Below are 16,139 nucleotides of genomic sequence, written 5' to 3' on the forward strand. Positions count from 1 at the left end.
TGACTTTTTAAGAATCCAATATGTTCTTAAATGGATCTGTCATTGTTCTTGGAAGACTTAAAAGACAAGTTTAAGAATGTTTTAAGGACATCTTATTTCAAGAACAGTTTAAGATGATATCAAGAACTCAAACATGTACATTGCATTGCTGTTTTTACAAAGGAAGAATATTGTGTGCACAGGAAGATGAAACGGAAGGCATATGGTTTATGTTATATTTGAAAATGTAAGTCTTTAATAAATTACCGGCTGAACTGATCAGCCATTGGTTCCATTTCAAGTTCTTTGGCACTGTAAGTGTAACCATTTCAGGGAAACCATTGATTAGTAAATGATTCTTGAACTGAAAATGAGACTATCCATAATCTTTTCAATACATGAATTATTCATGAACATATAGTAAAAAGTTGTATTATGAAATTTAAAGAGTATTATCAAACCACTTGTATCTCAGTTATTAGTGTTATATTTAAATTATGGTTATATGTTGCTATCAATATGTTAAGTGCTAATACAAGACTTGTTTCTTCTTACCCTGACCTGTTTGTTGAGCTTTGGTAACACTTATGATAACCTTTGCATAAATTGACAAATTCTTGTTCATGAATAGTTCATGAACACTTCATGCCACCTCAGTTCATGAACTCTTGAAGAACTATGGTTCATGAACTATTCACTGACAGTCCGTGAACAGAAAATGAGCCATTGAAAAATAGAAGAAAAATGTTCATGAACTGTTCATGAACAGCAAAACCCTGAAGAATTTTTCAAAAGTTGTGTTGTTCATGAACTGTTCAAGAACACTTTATGCCATTGGTGTTCGTGAATAGTTCATGAACATTTCGTGCCATAATGGTTCAAGAATAGTTCATGAACACTTCATGCCATAAGGGTTCAAGAATAGTTCATGAACACTTCATGCCATTAGGTTTCAAGAATATTTCATGAACACTTCATGCCATTAGTGTTCATGAACAGTTCATGAACTAAAATTTCAAGAACATTTCACAGACGTGGCTCATTTTCTGTTCACTGACTATTCATGAACAATTCATGAACTCAGTTCACGAACAGTTCACGAATTATTCGTGAACTGCAGAACAACATTTTGCAGGGGAAGATGAGTTGCAGATAGTTGGTCAGTAACCAAATTTTAACTAACTCTTTTGACCTGTTAATTCTTTTCAACTCAATTCAACAGTGAACAAGGGACAAAATTGTCACAAAACCAGGTTTTCATTGTGAAAAAAAAATCTGATAAAGGGAGAAAACTCAAACTGAACTTTTGAAATGAACAAAAAAAATTAACCCCCTTTGTAATTTTTTTTTTTTTTTAAATCTATTTTTAGTCGTGGCGACCTTGACATTGGAGATATTGACGTGATTCTTTCGTGGGACACACCGTCCCATGATGGTGAACAAATGTGCCAAATGATTTTAAAATCTCACAATGAATGACATAGTTATGGCCAGGACAAGCTCATTTATGGCCATTTTTGACCTTTGAACTCAAAGTGTGACCTTGACCTTGGAGATATCGACGTAATTATTTCGCGCGACACACCGTCCAATGATGGTGAACAAATGTGCCAAATGATTTTAAAATCTGACGATGAACGACATAGTTATGGCTCGGACAAGCTCATTTATGGCCATTTTTGACCTTTGAACTCAAAGTGTGACCTTGACCTTGGAGATATCGACGTAATTATTTCGCGCGACACACCGTCCAATGATGGTGAACAAATGTGCCAAATGATTTTAAAATCTGACAATGAACGACATAGTTATGGCCCGGACAAGCTTATTCCGCCAGCCCGCCAGCCAGCCAGCCAGCCAGCCAGCCCGCCCGCATTCGCCAATCTAATAACCAGTTTTTTCCTTCGGAAAACCTGGTTAAAAATGCCCATAATATCACTTTAAGATAGCAATTTCATATTTGGCATATATATGGTGTATATGGACAAGGCCTTTCCATATGTAAACACATTTTTTTACCCCTGTGACCTTGACCTTGAACTTAGGGTCCGCGTTTAGGTTTCAAAATCTGCGTTTAGGTTTTGAAAAAAGCTCATAACTTCTATCAAGCATTTATAGGGGGCATCAGTCCTCCTATGGTGACAGCTCTTGTTTTGTGGAAGTTCAATTGGCCTACTTTAAAAAGTTTAACTTTATTTCCTGTGACTGTAATATTAAATACCTTCAAAGTTTCAAATAAAAGCAATGCCTTCAGCACTTTGATATTTAATACTATTTTGGCTTTTGTTGAAAAACGGACTGCAGAAATAAACTATACATATCTAACAATTGAGCTGTGTTTGTGATACACAATGCCCCCTACTGCGCCGCTTTGAAGCCATATAATTGACTTTTGACCTTGAAGGATGACCTTTGACCTTGAAGGATGACCTTGACCTTTCACCAATCAAAATGTTCAGCTTCATAAGATTATACACATGCATGCCAAATATCAAGTTGCTTTCTTCAATATTGCAAAAGTTATGACCAAAGTTAAAGTTTGGGGACAGAATGACAGAAAGACAGACAGACAGACCAAAAACAAATACCCCCGAGCATTTGATCCCGGGGCATAAAAACAGTCTTCAATCAATTTAGGCTGAGGTAGGTGTAGTTTCTGTCAATTTGCATGTTTTGTTGTTTATATCTTGTAGAACCTATAAGTCTGACATAATCTCTACTAAATAAAGTGGTTATAATTTAAATGTTTGAGATAATCCAAGCTGAAAGGCATTCACCAAACTGTTTAATTGGAAATGTTCACTGCAGTATTGAAAGAAAAGTTCTTGTAATCTGAAATCAAGGCCACAACTGTAGTGTTACTTTTAGGATGTTAGATGTTTTATTTGATTGAACAAAAGCAAGCATAGATTTTTACAAGAACTTGTGGCGGTTATTAAAAACAAACATTTTCTCTTCTTAAAATGAAATAAAAAAGCTATTAGTATGTTCATCGTTACAACCTAAAATTATCACATAGGATACCGCTGACACTGCAAATTAACATTCACATTATTGACATTATTGCATTATTGCAAAGTTGTTATATTTTAGAAAAACATTAACTCTTCCCAATAAGAATTAAAAATGCTATTACCATGGTTTATTTATTGTTACAACAATAATCATACAGAATACCTCCCATCAAAATGTCAATTAACATTGATATATTTATGTAATTACATTATTGCACAGTTGTGATATTTTACCCCAGATTACTTGTTAATGTATCTCATTATTAATTTCATTGCCATCAGACGATAATTGTACACATTAATAATCAGGTTATTAACTTCCGCCAACAAATGCTATTGGTTCCAAACATTGTGTGAAACACTAATTCAAAACCAACAATACAGAGTACAAAAATTAAAATTCCAAAACAACTAGAAAACAATTCACTTTCAGATAGGTCTTCGTTCTGCCAAAATGTCTGAAAACAGTAACTCTCTTCTGCCACATAATTCTTCACACCATTAGAAATCATACCCTTACAATCAACACATAATAACCTTATTCTCTTTGATCCATTAGCTGGTCCAAATAATCAAAATCCTGCACAAAATAAACAAAATGTATCCATTCACATTTGAATCATAACTGGCTATATACACACACACAAGCTTTCCAAGCCTATTACGGTAATCTATGTATGATTCACTGGTGTAAAATTTCACACATATTATTATATTCAAGTCAAATTACAGTATTTTACATATAATGTTCAATCACATTACATTTCACACACACAATACTTTTCAAGAACAATACTAGAGTGTATGCTCTAATTTGCCACTTATAGGAACTATACTGCAGCTGTTGATTGTCCTTAATTGGCAAAAATGAATAAATCAGAAAATTACAAGGTTCCCTGCAGTCCAATGGTTATAATAAACGGAATGTAATGGTTGTATGGATGGTAAGTAAACTGCAGTATTTGATATAGACATTTTAAGCAGATACCACAGTTAAACACTCAAACCATGGTATAGACGCAGCATTGTGTGGAGTTCAGTACATACAACATTTTGATAGAGTAATCCAAATAATAATATGCTACATGTACACTTTGATACCGAGATTTTTCAGCAATAACCAGTTTCACACTCAAACACATGCATGCAAGAGGAAATCTTGATTTTGCATACAATATATTGATAGAATTATGCAAATAATATATGCAATAATGCTTTGGGGATGAAACTTTCCGCTTGAATGATATTTTTCATTTAAAGGAAGTCTTTTCTACACCAAAATCCAGTTAAGGCGGAAAGTGTTGTCCCTGATAAGCCTGTGCGGACTGCACAGGCTTATCTGGGAGGAAACTTTACGCATATGCATGAAGCCCAGTTTTCTCAAAACACGACTCATATATGTATATACCATATGTAGTCAGGCTGTCACATCAATTTATAGATCAAGTGAAGTTCTTAATCAGAACCAGTGACCACTGGCTGATCTTTCTTAAATTCCTGACTAGTCTAGCTGTGCTGGATACAATTTTAAAGCGGGTATATACGATTTTTATATGTGCTGAATCGTAAAATATTGATACAAATATGTTATAATAACACACAATATGCAAGAAAAATGATACATTTAAGACGAATTTTATAAAATACAGCAAATACAAATTAGCGCCCCGAGCCGATTGTGACGAAGATAATTCGTAATTATTTTCCTACAATAACCGATGCATTCGTCTTTTTAGTAAGTGTTCATGTGTCGTATGAATCGATATCGCTGCAGGAATTTCAAATGAACCGTTAAACTAAATTTAGATTCACATCGTACATGCATGATATACATGCTGGTGAATTCGGCTGTACAGCCTTTTTCGATTTCAGAATTAAATATCTGGCTTATTTAGCATTTTTCGACACATGTTCTTCTTAACTTTTATTTTAGTTTATATTGAAATATATGTATAATAAGTTTTTTACATATTTTATATTAATCAATAAATATTTGACAAGATCGTATATACCCGCTTTAAGACCAAATGTCATAAAACTACTGGAGTTTTGTTTGTTTGATTTAAATATTGTTTATTCAGCTTCGCATTTTAATCTCAAACCATATGTTGATAATATTAACATGCCCCTTTTTTCAACACCATGATGACCTGATAGGAATATTAACTAAGATATTGATATGAATGCTTTTTTATCAAAACAACTGTTATCATTCATAATAATACACTTTCCCCAAACAATGTCACTGTTCATTATTATATAGATTTATCAGACTTCTAAACACAGCTCCTCCTCCATTCATAATGTTGTACTCAATATAATGCTTAAAGCGTTTTGGTTGTACTCAATATAATGCTTTAAGAGTTTTGGCAAATTGACGTGCAAAAGCATGATTCATTGGCCTATTCTGACCTGCAAAATAAGAATTTATAGTCATCCGAGTATTGGAGATGTTCTGTGATGTTCTGGAAAGACTCATAAATCACAAAAACAATGCACGGATTAGCCTATTATATTGAATCAAACAAATAAATTTACCTTTTCTGGTAGTAAATAACCTCACAGGGACTGTTTGGTAGTAGCAAACCTTATTTTATGATAACATTGTGCCCAACCATTATCTTCAGACTTCATTTAAATTTTGTTATGGAAATAAAAACACATATTATGGAAATTTAAAAAAAAAAAATATCAACTCAAATCAATGCATTTAGCCATGTCTGCTGGGACAATTCTGAACCTAACAGCCTTCTATTGCAACATAATTTTCGTTGGGAAACTGATTCACCATTATGGCAAAAATAATCAATGTGAATGTAATTATTGTGATACAAAACTATAAAAATGTTGGAGAGATGTGCTGGTACATTATGCTACCCTGACTGAAACCAACTATTCCATCAATCAAATCAGTCTGCCCAGTGGGGCTATAGAATAATTGAACATGGATGAGCATGCAGAATGTAGTCTGACAAACTTGTTATCAAAACATCATGCAGAAAGCATCTCCATGCAGAAAGCATCTCAAATAGGATTTTATTGATTAATTTCAATAACATTACAAGGTACTCTTTTTGTCCAGTTAAAAATAACATTAATGAAATTAATTAAATTACAAAGTAAATGTACAGGAGGTTAATCACAATTTTTATGTAAAAGGTTGATATAAAATTTTATATTCGAGGCTTAAAGCAAAGTCAATTTATTAGGCTTGAATATGACTTCAGAGCACCAAATAGAAAAGTGTTCCCAATGGGATTGATTCTGGCACAGATTATAATGGCAGTGAGGATAATGGATGGTGTATTAAATTGGGTTCATTCCATTGCTGATTATAACTGCATTGAGAATAAAGCAAAGTTTATTCCAGGGTGTTCATTCCATCTCAGAGTTCAATTATAGTGAACACATTTTTAATTCCCCATGTATTATCAATATTATATTCTTTAGGGTCTGCAGAAAACAAAAATATATAAATTATTCTGTAAGATCAAACACAACAAAAATATATATAAATTATTCTGTAAGATCAAACACAACAAAAGCCAGAGGATTGTTTGGATTGATCGTGAAGCCTGAAGGTGATATCATTAAGTATGTAACATACATTATTGTGAAGGAAGTAATTCTTCCCAAAAACAAATCATGCATGTATTATAAGTTGGGTCCTGCTCTGTGAAAAGGGGGTTTAATGCATGTGCGTCATTAGTGTCATCCCAGATTAGCCTGTGCAGTCCGCACAGGCTAATCAGGGACGACACTTTCCGCTTTTATGATATTTTCTGTTTAAAGAAAGTCTCTTCTAAGCATTTTACAGAACGTGGCGTCTCATCAGGATCCAAACTGTTTGCTATTCTGATAGTATTCTTTGAAAAAAAATCGAAGAAAATGTTAATTTTAGAAATTCAGCAGACGACATTTTAGAAGACGACAAATTTCCCAGCATGCAAAGGGTTAAAGGAAAAACTATTTTAATAACACAGCTAGACTCCAAAGCTCATGCTGCAATGCGCTTCATTGCACTCATTTTCCATTCATCGTAGTTGTTTTTTTTACGAAAGCCATATATTTGCTTTGAATATACAAATGGCCTGCAGAAATTTGCGCAGCTAATAACAAAATATACCAATGATGTGTGACCGTAAGATCCATAATCTATTAATCCCTGTGAAATGATGTCCCACAGATTTACAAGAAAGCAATTACATAGCTCATAAAACTACTGGATTCTACACTAACCTAACCTACACTGTTACTTCGATAATCAATCAAATACCTTTCACACTTCCTAGAAAAATTTAAATACAGCAATTTTGGAGGGCATTGAACTTGGTCTTATAATTTAGAGCTAAAGTTGTAGGGAGCAAAATAAAATTAACAGCAGTTTCAACCTAAACATGCATGCACATAATGTTTCTCTTTTATGTTTATATATGCAGTAAATCTGGTGAAATCTGTTACCATGACCACATCAAAACAGACCTACGATTTTCAACCTCAGGCCATTCAATATTACTGATATTTGTTATGCAAAGTGCAAAATTCATCTTATATCTATTTGTGTGTACATGTATTTCATCCTAGTGTGTTTCATCGATATTTAATTATATTTAAGTTTATAGTTATATTGAATAATCACTGTCTCCATAGGAAGACATATGCTCCCTAAAAACACTTTTTTCAAACCTAAACGCAGATTTCAAAACCTAAACGCAGATTTCAAAACCTTAACGCAGATTTCAAAACCTAAACACAAATTTCAAAACCTAAACGCAGACCCAGTCCAAGGTCAAGGTCAAAGCGGTCAAAATTTGTGTTCCTATGGAAAGGCCTTGTCCATATACACATGCATACCAAATATGAAGGTTACATCTGAAGGGACATAGAAGATATGAGCATTTTTCGAAACCTAAACCAAAAGTGTGACAGACAGACAGACAGACAGACAGACAGACATGCGATCACTATATGCCCACCTTCAAGGGCATAAAAATACTCATTTAAACTAGCAATAATATGTTTGTACAAAGGGTTGAACAAGAATTACAGTAGTTTTATTTTAAAGCTTTATAACATGGCCTCAATAACACCCAAATTATTGCGACATTAGAACCCATTTTTTTATCAAAGCACTGAAGGCACTAAATTTGTTCGCTGTTTTATAATCTTAGACGCAACTCAGTTTTCAAAATTATGTTATAGCTTTTTATATCGCAAGTTTCAAATGATCACAACCCATTCAAATTTGTAAAGAGTGTGTCTTAAAACACAGGTCGAGATGTGTGAGTTTCATTGATGCAGCTAATCAGTGTGCACAGGCTAATCTTATTTGACATGCATTAATCACCAGAGAAGCAGTATAAAAGGGCAACAAACTCACAAAATGTCTACTTTCCAGTTGTACACTGTAGTGTAAACAGCAGAAAACAAAAATTATTTAATATTTTCCAATGAAATTTGGCATACATATACTTTAGTATACAAACAATATGTGTGTGTAATTTTGTGGTTGAAAGTTATATAGTAATTGACTTACAGAAAAAGTTGTTTGTTGTCTGATTGAAATGCATAGTTCCGCTCACTGACCTGTCCTTAGTGATTGTTGCTACGCTTCACACGCTACATCCAAAATGACGTCCACTGATGCTGATGCATCTGATACGCTTGTTAATATTTCGACAATATTTCAGTTAAATTCCTACCAAATTATGATAAACTAGCTGATAGAATTTTAATTAGAGGTCTTAATTATTACACTCAAGGATACATTCATAATATAAAGATTTTTAATGAAGAAAACCGTGTGCGTGTCGTTGCTGACTGCTCGAGATCAATGCGGAAAAATGAAAAACCACATTGTTTAAACATCGATTTGTCTGATAAAAAGATTACAGAATCACACTGCAGTAATGTACAGTCGGGTGATTATTATACATGATTATTCAAATATTTACAAAATATTACTTGTTATTGGTAACATCTATATTAGTCGTTAGTTTTTTTAATGTAAATTGCACAATGCAGAATATTTCCATTATTTCAGACTGACTGGGCACTGCAGACACATCATAGGGTTGCTAAAAACACTACAGGGATTTAAACTGCATAACATTTCGGCAGTTCCTAGCATACTTAGCTGTACAAGTGTTCCACAACAATGGCATGTCCCAAGAGGAGAAAAGATCAAGCCCGTTCCAATAAATCACGTTGTTGTTGCCATTACAGATTTTAATGTACTTGCCGACAATTCGCAAAATGATTCCAATGAGACAAAGATATATCCCCGAAAATATATTTTAAGATGTTGATTCGAATTAAATAAACACAAATCGCAGATTTGTATATTCCAACGGATTGGGTGAGATCAACAATAATCACAGATAATCAATATACATCACAATTAAAGTGCTGTTATGGACATTTTTCACTTTTGAATTTAGCCAAGAAGAATTAACTGGTCAAAATAGTTAGTTAATATGTGGTAACTTACCAATTATCTACAACTCATCTTGCTACCAGTTGTTTATAAAAAGAATATATTATATTCGATATTTTACATGACTCACCAAGTCCTCTAAGCCGAAATGATCCGTAAAACAAAATTGTGTCTTTGTGTAGTATGAACTAATCCGCATGAAAACTACACTTACACTCACGACGTATCATTTCTGTCGTCAGTCGTCAAAACGAAATTACGGTTGATATTTAAATGCATTATTTTTCTTTTTCCGGGATATTGTTTTAGTATATTGATGCTGCATTAACAAAATAAGTGTGTATGAAATGAAAACACCAAAAATAAACAAGGGTTGCGACAGACACCTATAAACATAGCATATACAGTCAATCTTGTATTTAGAGACCACTAAAAGGAGTAACCAAAAGTGGTCTCTTAATAAAATGGTCTTTAAATAAAAAAAAGGCCATTTGTGATGAATGCGGACCTTTGATTTTAAATCCAGATATCGGACTATCTCCTTTTGACACAGCGATTTCTGCTTTTGTAATCAAATGAATTTAAATATAAATAAAATGAATAAAACAATTTTTTACTTAAAATAAGTTGTATTTGTTCTCTCTAATTCTAAATGCAATGTAAATGGTTTGCACGGAGAATGGGTTTTTCCGACTCCAAACTATTTCGCGATTAAATTTCGTGCACTTTTACTCTTCAACATTTCCAATACCCGAATTTTCCGATTTAACTTTAATACTTTCCGTTTTGACATTTTAATTTCTGCATGTACGCTTATATATATCTGACTCGATTATGGTACATAGGGAAATAAATAAAACAACTTGATTGAAAACTAAATAAACACGCCTGATTGGAAAATTTGCTAACACAAACTAATTAGCATAATAACAATTACATTTTTTAATGAACAGATTTCGCTACATGTTACCAATTAGTAGTTTATTTTTTACACCCCTCGAGAACACTGTGAAAATGTTTGTCGCGTCGGCGCATTGTTTCTGCAATAAAATCGGCAATCAAATTTGTCACTTAACGTCCTTGATAGTAAACTCTTTAACCCGTAGACTGTTGGCAATACCTCACTGTATTATTCGACACCAAAAATTGATACACAGTCAGCATTAACACCGGTCAGAACCGGTCATCGAGACAAAGGAAAATGGCTGGTGTGAAATCACAACAAAGGTGTCATTGTTCATGTTATCGGCTTAGATAAACATCAACACTGATTTGTCCCTGAACGGTCAACAGATTTACCACTTAATACCTTAAAGAGGTCGCTTAGTTCAAGACTCAGGCATCAAAATACACTAAAATCAGCGGTCGCTGGTCGCGTAAGACAAAAGTCGCTTAATAAAATATGAAAATATAGGTAAAACACTCGGGCGGGATTTAAAGTGGTCACATAAGACAAAAGTTGCTTAATTCAAGTGGTCGCAAGCACAAGATTGACTGTACTGTTACATGCCCTTAATATCACTTTAATCGGTTGAGATCAACATTTATCACAGATGCGCAATAATGAACACAATTATTCTTATGAGATCAACCAATATCATAATCAATTTAAAACATAATAATAAATATAACACCAATAATCATATTTAAAACAGGAATACCAATTAAAACACCACAAGATAAATGAAAAGAAACATAATAATTTGGATGCAAACTCACATGTAATACTATATATTATTGTATTCAAGTCTGTATTATCACTAATAAAGAAAATAATTGCGGTACATTTGTAAGAAATATTAAGACAAGGGACAAAATTGTCACAAAACCAGGTTTTCATTGTGAAAAAAAAATCTGATAAAGGGAGAAAACTCAAACTGAACTTTTGAAATGAACAAACAAAATTAACCCCCTTTGTAAGTTTGTTTTTTTTTTAAATCTATTTTTAGTCGTGGCGACCTTGACATTGGAGATATTGACGTGATTCTTTCGTGCGACACACCGTCCCATTATGGTGAACAAATGTGGCAAATGATTTTAAAATCTCACAATGAATGACATAGTTATGGCCAGTACAAGCTCATTTATGGCCATTTTTGACCTTTGAACTCAAAGTGTGACCTTGACCTTGGAGATATTGACTCAATTATTTCGCACGACACACCGTCCAATGATGGTGAACAAATGTGCCAAATGATTTTAAAATCTGACAATGAACGACATAGTTATGGCCCGGACAAGCTTGTTCCGCCCGCCCGCCAGCCCGCCAGCCAGCCCGCCAGCCAGCCAGCCAGCCCGCCCGCATTGGCCAATCTAATAACCAGTTTTTTCCTTCGGAAAACCTGGTTAAAAAGGGTTAAATATAATTCTTGGTTATACCATTGTCATATAACAGATAACTAGGCAAGGTGATTTTCAGATCACTTCTGTGCTTTGATAGACTACTGCGGTGTCTGTACATTTTGAAATTATTTGATTAATATTTTCGTTAGCAACACTTTTCACTTTTGATTTAACGAATGGCGTGTGAAGCGTAGCAACAAGCTGTCTGGCAGCGAATACAGTACCGCTATTTGATTGGTTGAAAATACGACTGTAGGAACTATGCATTCAAATTTCCCTGTAAATGATAAGCACTGCCCACATGAAAGGTTATGAACATCTCTCAGCAAGTAGCTAGCAAATGACTGAATCAAGTTTACATGTAAATACAGATTCAACAGTATACCAAATGCTGTCTGCTTAAACATGTGTTTCTATTTACAAACACTCTACTGTTAGTAGCAAATCACTGGCAGATAAACCCAGCCTACTAGTTAATGTTGGTTAAATGTTGGTTAATATTTTACCACTGCAAAATCAAGCAGGTGAGATCCGGCTTTTAAGCCCCATTTTCCCTGAAAGCAGCCAATATGTACAGGTTTTAATGATAAACACTAGACTGGTCAAAGTTGTAGTAATTTTTTTAAATACACTCTATGTGCTGTACCAGTGAGAACAGGTAGATGCGGTGATTAAGGTGATTAAAGCAGACGCTTTTAGCATTATCTTCTGCTAAAGTTTACTGGAGTTATCCACACAGGCAGTCATGGGTTACGGTTCCTGCCGTACCTGAGCCCATACTGATCCATACTGATTTGCAAAATTGCGTCTGCATTATTTGTGTCAGCTTCCCTCACAAATAAAAACCACACTCATGACTTAACCTGATTGATTTTGCAGACAAGTGATGTTTCACTGAAGCAAAACATGAAGACCAAATGAACAACCATTAACCTGATGGATTGGTTTCAACCATGTACCAAGAAAACCTGTTGATGACATAGAAAACTGTCAACTGCTAAGGACATCAATACTGGCCAAATAAAAAGTGCAAATATTTTACAAACCAAACAAAAATCTTCACATTCTGTAGCTATGATGCAAGACATGTATGAATTGACATAGAGACTGTACTTCATTAAATGATTCAGTGCTAAATAAAAGAGGTACTTTACGAAATTGAATAAAAATCATGAAGCAATTCAAAAATTAATATTTTTATCCTAAAAAGTCAGCATATTTTTCAAACAAACATTTGAATGTGCAGCATAGTTTGTATGGTACAAAACTTCATATTAAATCGCAAAAATATACTTGTGTGGCTCTTTCCATTTTTTTCCAGTTAACTGAAACAATTTTCTTTATAGGTATAACACTTATACACATAAGATTTTAATGCAGCAGTTGATGTCAAAATATAACAAAAGATGTGTTTGTCAGAAACACAATGCCCCCTATTGCGCCGCTTTGAAGCCATATATTTAACCTTTGACCTTGAAGGATGACCTTTCACCACTCAAAATGTGCAGCTCAATGAGATACACATGCATGCCAATTATCAAGTTGCTATCTTCAATAATGCAAAAGTTATTGCAAAACTTTAACCAACTAAGTTTAAAGTTTTGGGACACACACAATGAATGAATGAATGACAAACAGACAGACAGACAAAAAACAATATGCCCCCGATTTTTCGATCCGGGGGCATAAAAAAAGGCCTTCTTAGTATTATTACATACAGAGATGGCATAATGTAGCAAAATTTTCATCTATATTCTGATAAGCGCCAGATTAGCACTGTGGAAAATGGGAGAATGGCTTCACAATCCAACTTTTCATTGACTGCAAAATCATAAACTAGGTTACATAATCACTCATATTACTGAACAGGCCTGTATGGGGTTAAATAATCCCTAAAATTGCTAAATAATCATCAGGTGAGTATTATATACACTACAAAATCCTAGGCTACATTAGCCCTCTACCATGTTTCATAATCCCCTATCACACTACACAATCCTATTCTAGGATACATAAGCCCTCTACCACGTAACATAATACCCTACCACGTTACAAAATCCTATAATAGGCTTCATTAGCTCTCTACCATGTTACATAATCCCCTACCACACTACACAATCCTACACTAGGCTACATTTGCCCTATTCCATGTTGCATAATCCCCTACCACACTACCAAATCCTAGGCTACATTAGCCCTCTACCATATTACAAAATCCCCTACTGCACTACATAATCATATACTAGGCTACGTTAGCCCTCTATGATGTTACATAATAGCTACCACACTACATAATCCTATACTAGGCAACATAAGCCCTCTACCAAATTACATAATCCCCTACCACACTACATAATCTTATACTGGGCTAAATTAGCCCTCTACCATGTTACATAATCCCCTACCACACTACACAATCCTATACTAGGCTACATATTAGCCCTTTACCATGTTACATAATCCCCTACCACACTAGAAAATCCTAGGCTACATTAGCCATATACCATGTTACATAATCCCCTACCACACTACACAATCCTATACTAGGGCTACATTAGCCCTCTTCCATGTTACATAATCCCCTACCACACTCCAAAATCCTCCTACAGGATAGCTAAAACCTACTATCAGGATACATAAGCCCCAACCAGGCCAGACAATCTTCTACAGTGGGCTGATGGCAATATCTTTTACAGAGGACAATGCCCCCACTCCCCATAACCTCCTGGACTCTGGTTAAACAAATTAAGCTCACAATGCTTTATATTGATAGGACCATCTTTTTTTAACCAACTTATGTTTGTGACATAATGTACAATAATGTCAGTATTCAAAGGTTGCCTTAGTGTAAGGGCACATTACTCTGGAAAGTTTATAAACAAACATCTTGAAGTTCTGAATAATATGAATAACATTTCTTTGAAGTCTCAGATTTAAAAGCAGAAAACTTAAGTCACTAGTTTACAACACGAAGTTAGCATGTACTATGAGGAAATGATCCAACATTTGCCTTAAAACGAAAGGCACATAACTCTGCAGAGAATGTGAAGACAAAAAAACTGAAAGAGGTACTCATGAAAGTTCACATGGTCGATGATATATAAATCCAAAATAAGTCTTAATTCAAGGCTAATTACTCTGCTAAGAAAATTGCTTCATACAAGAAAACTATGGAAAATTAAATTTAGCACATCTAGTTGTACAAAACACATATCTATAAAGTTTCAGGTTAAAATGCATATCTGTAAAGTTTCAGGTTAAAACGTATATCTGTAAAGTTTCAAGTTATATAGGCAGAAAACTGAGACTATTTTGTGACACTTGGTACACATGCACAGCAAGGGTGGTATACTTTTTAGCTGTCACAGACTATGGACCACAGAATGCCAGTACAGACAGACTGCATTGTACACCATATTTCCCAAGACTGTGAACTAATAACTCCCATGATGACCTGCACATCCATGATTGTCCATTTAGACAATTAGATTTTAGAAGGCAGGGTGACTCAAGTATATCCCCACCAACTGTACTTCATCATGCAGGGGGAGAGGGGGGAGGTGGGGGATAATTATCAGCTGTGACTTCAGACCACACTATACCAAGTACAGAATGCTACATTTAAACCCTATTTTCGGAGACTGTAAATTAAGAACTCCCATGTCATCAAATCCATCATGGTCCACATAGAACATTAGTATCGAGAAGGCGAGCATTAATTAGCTGGCCTGGGGAAAACTCACAGGGTGAAAAAGCATGATGGATCATCAGCAGTCTTAATAATGGGATAAACCCTTTGCATGCTGGGAAATTTGTCGTCTGCTAAAATGAAATGCTGAATTTCTAAAATTAGCATTCTCTTCGATTTTTTTCAAAGAATACTATCAGAATAGCAAACAGTATGAATCCTCTGTGGCGTCTCATCTGGATCCATACTGTTTGCAAAGGCCTTCAACATTCCGTTCCAGCACTGAAAGAGTTAACCCTTTCCCACTCAGAAGCAAAGTGAAAATAGCTATGTGCAAACAGCATAAAACCAGAACAGCCTGTGAGTTACTCGCAGTCTGTTCAGGTTTTATGCTGTATGCTGCTCACCAGTATCTAAGGGTTGGACATTAAGCCTTTAAAACTAGTAAGAAAGGTTTTAAATTAAATTTAACTTTCTGACGGACTACAAACGCGTAAAAGTACACATCTAAGTGGTACAGGGTTAAATCAGTAATACCATCTGCAAGTTTGTTTGTGATTGTTGTTTCACAGACTTCCTGGAAATTTAAATAAGGGACCATTATTTTAATTAAATAAGACTATATTAATGAATAACATTGTCAGTTAGGTTATTTCCTATGTAAGTATTCTTATGAAAA

The 16,139-nt window shown here is 34.4% G+C and overlaps 1 protein-coding gene across 1 annotated transcript in view; it reads right to left on the reverse strand.

The window, feature by feature from the left end:
• LOC127860766 (cAMP-specific 3',5'-cyclic phosphodiesterase 4C-like) overlaps positions 1-16,139 on the reverse strand; it is a 505,962-nt gene that overhangs the window by 291,562 nt on the left and 198,261 nt on the right. The gene's annotated exons all lie outside the window — the stretch shown is intronic.

This window comes from Dreissena polymorpha, chromosome 15, assembly GCF_020536995.1.
Source record: "Dreissena polymorpha isolate Duluth1 chromosome 15, UMN_Dpol_1.0, whole genome shotgun sequence".
NCBI lineage: Eukaryota > Metazoa > Mollusca > Bivalvia > Myida > Dreissenidae > Dreissena > Dreissena polymorpha.